Source organism: Delphinus delphis, chromosome 5, assembly GCF_949987515.2.
Source record: "Delphinus delphis chromosome 5, mDelDel1.2, whole genome shotgun sequence".
In the NCBI taxonomy this organism is placed as follows: Eukaryota; Metazoa; Chordata; class Mammalia; order Artiodactyla; family Delphinidae; genus Delphinus; species Delphinus delphis.
The window spans coordinates 125,778,479-125,787,425 of NC_082687.1; positions in this window are offsets into that span (position 1 = coordinate 125,778,479).

The following is an 8,947-nucleotide window of genomic DNA, read 5'->3' on the forward strand; positions in this document are numbered from 1 at the left end:
TGTTGAGGCTGAGGTGTGTAAATCACTTTTAACGTCAGTCCCAGTTCCAGTCAACCACAAGACAGAACATCATCGTAAGTAATGTACTTACCAGAAGGGCTGGTAACTTCTGTTCTATTTCACCAAGAAAGAAAACGAGTTCCTGAAAAGACAATGGAGGGGCATAAGACAACAATACCACTCTCTAGGTGGATGATGCAAAGATCCATTACTGGACTTTGTACATGAGACTCCTCTGTGACCGTTAACTGTCTGCTTCTTGGAAGATAACAGTGAGCCAGGAACCAGTCAGGAGGGAAGGCAAGGTAGGGCTTTCTGTGGTGGACTGGGCTATTTCTCTGCTTTCTTTCCTCTTTCTTTCTTTCTTTCTTTCTTTCTTTCTTTCTTTCTTTCTTTCTTTCTTTCTTTCTTTCCTTTTCCTTCTTTCTTCCTTTCTTTCTCTTTCTTTCTGTTTCTCTTTCTCTTTCCTTCTTTCTTTTTTCTCCTTTCTTTCTTTCTTTCTTCTCTCTCTCTCTCTCTCTTTCTTTCTTTCCTCATTCAGCTAATATTATTTTTGTGCCCATACACAAAAGGAGAGGAAAGCTTCAACTTGTAGGGTGGTAGTTGCCAGAGTCAGCTGTGTGTCAGGTGAGTGAATGTCATTGGATTTGGTGATAAGGAGGTCACCGGTGATGCTTCTCCAAGGGCGGGGAGGGGGGTACTGTAAAGGGGTGCGGGTGAGAACTTGACATCTAGGGTAGGTAGAGAATGACAGGGTGGGAAGAAAATGTAGGAAAATATAGGCTATGCTTTGGCAGTGAAAGAATAAAGCTTAGCCAGTAGCTTGAGGGCACAGCAGAGTTGAAAAAGAACATGTATAGTGTTGGAGAGACCTAAAGTAGGAGCCAGTGAGAAAAGAGAGAGACAAGATAGGAGACAGCTGGAGGTGGTGATACCACTGGAATCAGCCCAAGTGATATGCTGCACAGGTACCTTGTGAGCAGTTCTGTTCTGTGGAACTGAGGCCAGCACCTTCTCATCTGGGTGAGGTGCCTCTCTTCCTTGGCCTGCAGCCCTGGTTGTTACCCGTATCCCAATGCATCGTATTGAATTGTAATTTTCAGTTTATTCATCTGTGTCCTCCTTTGATGGTGAGCTCCTCAACTGCAGGAACCATGTCTTATTCATCTGAACATCCCCACTGCCTAGTTCAGGGTCTGGCACCGTCAGTAAGGATTATTTAATTCAACGACATAGTCACCCAGAGCCAGTCTGTTCCATCATCTGGAGTTCCCGGTAATTACACAGCCCCTTTATAAATTGTCTCCTTCTTGGAAGATAACAATGGGCCAGGCACCAGAGTCAGGAAGGAAAGGCAAGGTAGGACTGGGCTATTTCTTTCTTTCTGTGGTGGACTGGGCTCTTTCTTTCTTTCATCCATTCATTCATCATTCAGCAAATATTATTTATTGTACTCATACCTATGCAATGCACTGTGCTAGGAACTCAGAGACACAGATGATCATGGATGTGGACCTGATTGGTGCACAGTTGGAAATTCTGGGCTAGAAATAAAGTGAAGGATCAGAACTAAAGATAAAGATATGACCACCTCTGCCCCCATCTTACATATTTCTGATATTAAGGTAAGAGCTGTAAGAAGGCTGTGTATAGTTGACTCACCTCCCCATGCTTGGGGGAGCAAAACAGAAGACAGGGGAGCCCCATCTCACCATACGCTAAATTAATTGTGTGATGCACTAACTGAAATGAAGCTAAGAAACCACGACCCTGTTCTCTCATAGCTTTTCCTTAGACAGTCTCTGCCCTAGAGTCTTTCTGCTTCTCTCTCTACTCTTTCCATTCTGGCTAGTATGTTTTTACAACTCTCCATTTCCTGTATCCTATTTCTACTTTTGGAAGCCTGTTTTTAGACCCAAGCCTTTCATTTGCCTTTACTCAAAGTTTTCTGCAGACTCACTATCTCTAAGAAAATGATTTTGAACCATAATCTAACGATTGAGGTTGAACCAGCATTTTTCACCCCTCCCGATTCCATGTGGGTCCAACTCTGACAAGACCCCAAAACATAACAGCTTTTGTTTAACGGCTGACTCTGGGGCCTCCAATGTAGAGCAATAGGCCTTCGTGGAAAGCGACCGTCACTACCACGTAGTCAAAGCTGTGTACCAGACTGTCCTGATTTCCTCAGTAATCCAATACTTGCAAAGCTTTCCAATTAGCAACAAAGAAACTTTTCCTTTTTCTCTCATGCTTAAAACATATTTTTTTTTTCTATTTTCAGAAAATGTTTTACTAGTAATCTCTTTAGGTCTAATCCCCTACTATTCAGTCCGAACATGTTGGCTTTCCACATGTTGCAGGATTAGGACAGGCCTGGCAGTGACCCAGGGGCACAAAGGGGCCGGCAAAGTGGGGTGTAATTCTACTCCCGTCACTGACCCCCTCCTGCCTCTCCGGGCCGCTGCACACCCCCCTCTGTGAGTCATAGTCTGTGGAGCCTGGGGTCTAAGAAAAGGAAGTATTGTCTCACAGCTGTAAATCAAGTGTTGTGTTTGTGGATTTTGTTTTCCTGCTTCTCGCTCATGCTTGTTCTTGTTTTCCTGGCACAAGGGCATCTGCACCCGGAACAGCCGCTTATCTCAGCTGGCTGCTGTTTGCCGATACCTGGCTCATTCTGTTGTTCTGAAAAGCCACGTAAAGGAAAATGTGGGGACTTCTTTCTGATGCTACATTAAACTTATCTGTGCTAAATATGTCTCAAACACCCAAACTGCCTTAAAACCTAAACCAAGTTCCACAAGTGACTCATTCTCAGGCATGCAGGGGGTGGAGAAGGAGGGCAGCGGGGGAGTCAGGGAGAAAAACACACATGCCCTGATCGCCTAATTTTACAGCTCTTGTCTATTTCCCTCTACCACAGACTTATACCCTCAGCTTCTCTCCATCTTGAGTCTCTGGGCTCCTGACGGACGCAGGGTCTCTCCTTGCTGGGTGGGGTTCGGAATTCAGCGAGAAGTGGCTTGGGTGGTGAGGGAGTGGCCATACACAGCGCCTCCTACCGCCTCTGAGTGGGACTACTGGACACTGAAAGGCATTTAACCAGCCAGCTCTCACGCTTGATATTTCCACATAGAGCCTTTCCTTGGCTGGCTCTGTGGGCCAACACAGTTTGCCGTTCGGCCTCTTTCTCCCTGCTGGTGCCTTGGCTGGAGGAGAGCCTCCAAAGGTGCCATGATGATGTCCCTGTCTGAGGCTGTTTTCTAGCAGCCTGTAGCAACACAGAGTCATCTGAAGCATATACCTAAAGAATTTATTCTATCCACTCTGCTTCCGCTGGAGCTCACCAAAAAAGGAGCTGCTTGTTTATCCAGCTGTCAGCCATTTCCCATAAACGTCTGGCCCAGCTTGCTACACCGTGGCAGGCATTGCGTTATTACCAATAGGCTGGCCCTCTGCCAGGTCTTCATTGTTGGCGACTCCATCTTGCTATTGAATGCTAAGTATGAGTCAGAGGTGATGCTGATAAAACCCTGGATAGGTCCTGACGACAGGGGCAGACCAAGCCACACAGGGAGAATGGGCCTGACCTCTGCTCTGCAGAGCCGTGGAGAGTTCTGAAGCCTGGTGCCACGTTAGTGCAAACATAGTGAAATGCAGTGCAACTACTCCTGTGCGCTCATCACCGGGCTGGGCTGTCAGAGGCACAGAAGAAGTATACGTTGGTTTCTGTAAGAATTATGGCCAACAGCCCAGCTTCTTCATTGGGTTTAGTTTGAAAAATGCCTCACTGGACAGTGACACTTATCAACTCTTTTTTTGGAAGGAAATTGTTGCTTTGTGTAGGCTGATGTGTAGCTTTAATAATCGTATCATTAGTCCCAAGTACTGTGCTAATTATTCATAGCTGTCCTTCATCTTTTGTATGTATTACTGTATGTATACAGCAGCAGCTGGTGAATGACTGTATCATTAGATAATCCCCATATTTCGAGAGGTTAAATTTCCTAGAAATCAGTTTCTAATTTTCATGTGTCCTTGCTTGTGCTCTTTAAGAGACTGAAAAAGAATATTCTACAAAATCCTGTCTTGCTCTGCGGTGATGAGGTCAGACAGACCTCCCCATGAGGCTGCTTTGGAAACTTGGAGACATTTGGGGCTGGCTTAGTCACCACCACAGCTCAGTCCCATGACTCCTGTCACCACTTTGGTGAGTTGGTGGTACAATAGAGATGTCTTCATGGTAGGGCCTGGAATGAGGGCAGTCACAGAGCAGTTTTCCTTGTAAAAAATAAGTTGTTTCTGCTTATTTCTTATTAGAAGGAATTTCCAAATGGAAAATTCTCCTCCACTAAATAGGGTTCTTTCTGTACAAAATTTTATTGCTTATGACTATCAGGGTCAATTCCCATTGCCATCTGAGAGTTAGAAAATGACATCTATCATCACATAGAAAGAAGTATTTTTTTCCTATGTTGGTCAAAAGCCAAGTCATTAATTGCCAACCAATGAAGGTACAAGGGGAAAAAAGAATTAAGAGTTTTAATTGCCCCAGAAATTCCAGATATAAAGTTTTACATTCAGTTACACCTGAGGTAGCAGAAAACGCCAAGGGATTGTTTAAATTCTTTGGCCAAACCAGAATTTGGTTTCTATAACATTCCTTAGACATGGATCACTGGGACTTGTACATATGTTTGTTATATAGAGATTTTTTTCTCAGTATAACTTCAGGTGGATTATAATTATATATATATATATATATATATATATATATCAGTCTGGTGTCTTAATCTTAAGATACCACATTATTCGAATTATTTTCAAAGCCACAGGCTTTGTGAGGGTAAAGGTATTGCCGTGTAAAATGCAAAAATACTTCCTAGCTATGCTGATATTTTATGCCACCTGAATACAGAACTTAGCTTAAGAAAATCATAAATTTGCAAATTAAAATGAGATGAAAAAAGGTTGACCAGCTATATAAAAAGGGCAGCCATTCAAGTTGTGGAACCTAGGTTCTTTCTTTTTTCACTGCCCACGATTTTGTTTATAGTGTTAATGTTAAAAAGTCAGGGTTTTCCCCACACTATAAAGCACTGATACTATTTTCAATCGAATTCCTACCTACTGGAGTATAATGTAAATTCTTGTGTGTGCTTTAATCATTCTTTAGAAATCATTCTTTGGATTGCCATTCATAGAGTGCAAAAGAATTACTTGATGTATTCCATGTGTTTTTATTGAAGCTAAGATTAAAAAAAAATAAGGACTGGAAAAGTCTGGAGTCACCTCAGATTTTGGTCAGAGGAGGCAGAAGAGTAGTGTAGGGTGACACAATGGTAGTTGTGGTGGAAGCCGTCACCCGGCATAGCGCCGCAGATTGCTTCATGGGATGACGCTCAGAGGTTGTCTTTGATTTTAGTTTACGTATTAAAGAAAATTTTACACTGTTGCAGACAAATAGCTTGACAACTTATACTTCACAATACAGTGTGTGCAAAGCACTTAACACCATTCCTAGGACATGTTCACTTCACATTGGGATGCTGGGAAAGGAGGTGACACAATAACGTGGAAGGCAGCATTCTCCATACGTGTAAATGCTGTGGTTACAGAAAAGAGATCTGAGCCTTTGGTTTACCCATCCAAGACTGTAAATTAATTCGTTCAACAAATATTTATTGAGTACCCATAATGCTATAAGAGTCTGAAATAGTCTTTTGTTTGTTTGTTTGGCCACACTGTGCAGTTTGTGGGATCTCAGTTCCCCAACCAGGGATTGAACCCGGGCCACAGCAGTGAAAGCACCAAATCCTAACCAGCAGGCCACCAGGGAACTCCCTGGGAAATAGTCTTTTATGAGTTGTGATATGCAACAGATTAGTATTAACTGTTGAATTAACAGTGGAACCTGAATTATCCGTCGATATAAAGGACTCAGGAGTACCTCAGAGCTCTCCCTGTGGCATGCCATATAACCTGGCTGTATAGAAATTAAAGGGACATGCATTTTGCTATCTGGACAGTTGCTGCTGGTCAAATTGCCACTGTGTGTCTTGGAGGATGAGTAGGCAAAGAATTCTATCAGTAAAATGTAAGTCTTCAAAACCGGGGAACTATCATCTTGGGAATATAGACAAAATGGATTTTTTTGTAAAGGGCTTGAATCAGGAAGGACCACAAGATAGGAACCTACCTTGAGCATCACGAGTTTACATGATCAAGGGGGAGGGGAGCTTATGATTCAGAAGTTCAGAGTCAGCACAATCTAAATAAACCTGGTCTTAGAGGAGCAACTGTTTCTCTATGACTCATTTAAGATGCCTTACAAAACCAGAAGCTCTAGAACTAGAGCTTGAAGATACAGAAAAATTAACCATAAACGGAGCAACACTTAATAGCACAGCCCTATGAGTACTGTACAAAGGAAGTTTGCTTTTTTATTCTCATCTAGGTACATTTCTATTGAAATACAAATGCAGTGTACCACATTTTGCAAAACCCAAAAAGCTCCTAAAATGGGGAACTTTTCAGGATGTTGTTCTCATGAATCTATCACTCACTGATGTTATGCTTATCTTAACTAGGTAGGTGGGGATGGAGTTCTTCTAAGAATTAAGGCATTTACATGCAAAAACCAGATTGATATAAACCATTATCATAAAAAGACTGGAAGAAATGTTGTGAGTAAATGCCTATGGCTAAAGTACGATTTGAATCAGTAAAAGGCTACTGTCTAGGAAATGATCTGATAGGCTGGTCTATTGTGAAATAGACACTGACTGACTAGACTTTTGTTCCCCTTAACACACTTATAAAGTAGTGGAAATTGAACATTTTCAATGGCAATAGTCATAACTGCAGAGATAATACTGTTATTTTCCAAATATGTTAAAACTAATGTAAAATAGTAGCATTGTTTCATTGCTGAATGCCCCTAAATCATCCAGCTATTTCTATTATGAATCATTTAGATACAATTCTATTGCATTGTAGGAAACAGAGCTCAGATAAACCCTTGGAATGTCTCCAAGGTCTATAATTCCCTGTGAAAAGTACATATAATAGGCCAAAAAAAAAAAATTTTTTTTTTTGTATTTTGCCTAAGACTGTCTCTGCTCAGTGATTCCATTTCCCTCTTTATTCCATCTTCTGAGATATTGAACCACCAAATATATAACAGAAACAAAATATGCTTAAAATTCTTTCCTAATGGTCCCCCACCTAAGGGCTGTGAACTGTGGTGGAAATACTGGAGTAGGGGAGCAAGTGTGTGTTTTCACTAAAAACATTATTTATACATAAATAATATGATGCATAAATTTGTACTCTTATTTTTTTAAGTATATGTAAGCACTGTGGTGATTATTCATTTCAGAACATTACTGGGTTTACAGAAGCCTTTGTCACTGTATGTTTTCTCACCCAACTCGTCGCTAAAAATATAAATACGATAAAATGGAGCATCCTCAAGAATTTTTGACTTTAGGAAGGAATTCTCAAACTTGTCACTGGAAGAATTAAGGTGTTAGATGTGGAAGGACCTCCTTGAGGTTAATTTTTTCCTGAGGAGAATATCAGTAGAAGATGCAGCAGGAATATTTTAGGATGTTCTAGATATTATATCTGCTTCCACAAAAATTACATGCCTACATTTAATTATGTAACCCTTAAATAGGGGAAATTATAATTCTATCCATTTGAGAATGTATAATCTTTTTCAAACCCATTTAGATATAAGCCATATGTTAAATTGAGTGAATCAGGTGTTGAAATAATGTGCTTTACTTTCAAATATATTACCCCGGTATTTTTAAAATTATGAAACGTCAGTCACAGCCCAAGTATATCAGAATAAATTAATCAGGCTCATAGCTCTTCTGGAAGAGATACTGTTTTGACAGTTGAAATTTGGCAGTTGGTAACCTGATAGGTGGTGGATAATGAGATGATACCTATAGTTTGAGATCAAGGAGCTTACCTTCATCCTGTCAGTATTATCTGTCCTTGTATCCACTGGCACCAGTGCTGGCCAATTGACATGGGACATGGGTTAACCAGTTGACTCGTTAGTGCCACCCCTAACTCCAGTAGCATGGTCATCTTTCTTTGGAAAGGATTATCCATTGAAGATTATTGGCAGCAATTTTAATCTGCACCCTCTCTTCTTCCCCTCACAATGTCCATTCATTTATACATTGAAAAATAGTTTTGGTGTGCCAGGAGCTGTGTTAGATGCTGGGATATAATGGTGAGCAAATATAGCCACAATCAAATAATCCGGCAATGAATATACAATTACAGAGTAAGATAAGTGTTGTAGGAAAGGATAAGGGTCATGAGGAAGAGGGCTCTGAACCCAGATGGGGACTTAGAGAAGGCTGCCCTGAGGAAGTTTGGCTTGAGGAAGACCTAAAGCTCCGCCAACAAAAATGGTAGCCACAAACTGTGGGATTATTTAAATTAAATTAATTAAAATTAAATAATTACTTTTAATTTTAAAAGTAATTTAAAATTACTTAAAATTACTTTAAAATTAAATTTTAAAATTTAAAAATTTTAAATTTCAGTTTTTCAATCACACAAGCCACATTCAATGTGTAACATTGGTCCCAGGGGCTTTAACTTTAATACCTGCTGGAGTGTTGGTTATCTCAGAGGTTAGGTGTTAAGAATCCCACAGATTAGGGTGGATTTCACGTGAGCTGTTAGGAAACTCGGAGGTTTGGTGTTAGTCCGGTCTCAGAGAATGGAGTATTGGCAATCCTATATATATGGCATATATCACTTGCTGTTCAGGTAAAGACATTCATTTCCTAGGAGATACGTGTATTATATATATATATATATATATATATATATATATATATATATATATTTTATATAATAAATATATATAATATATATATATTTATTTATTTATTTAGTGCTGTGGCTTATTACT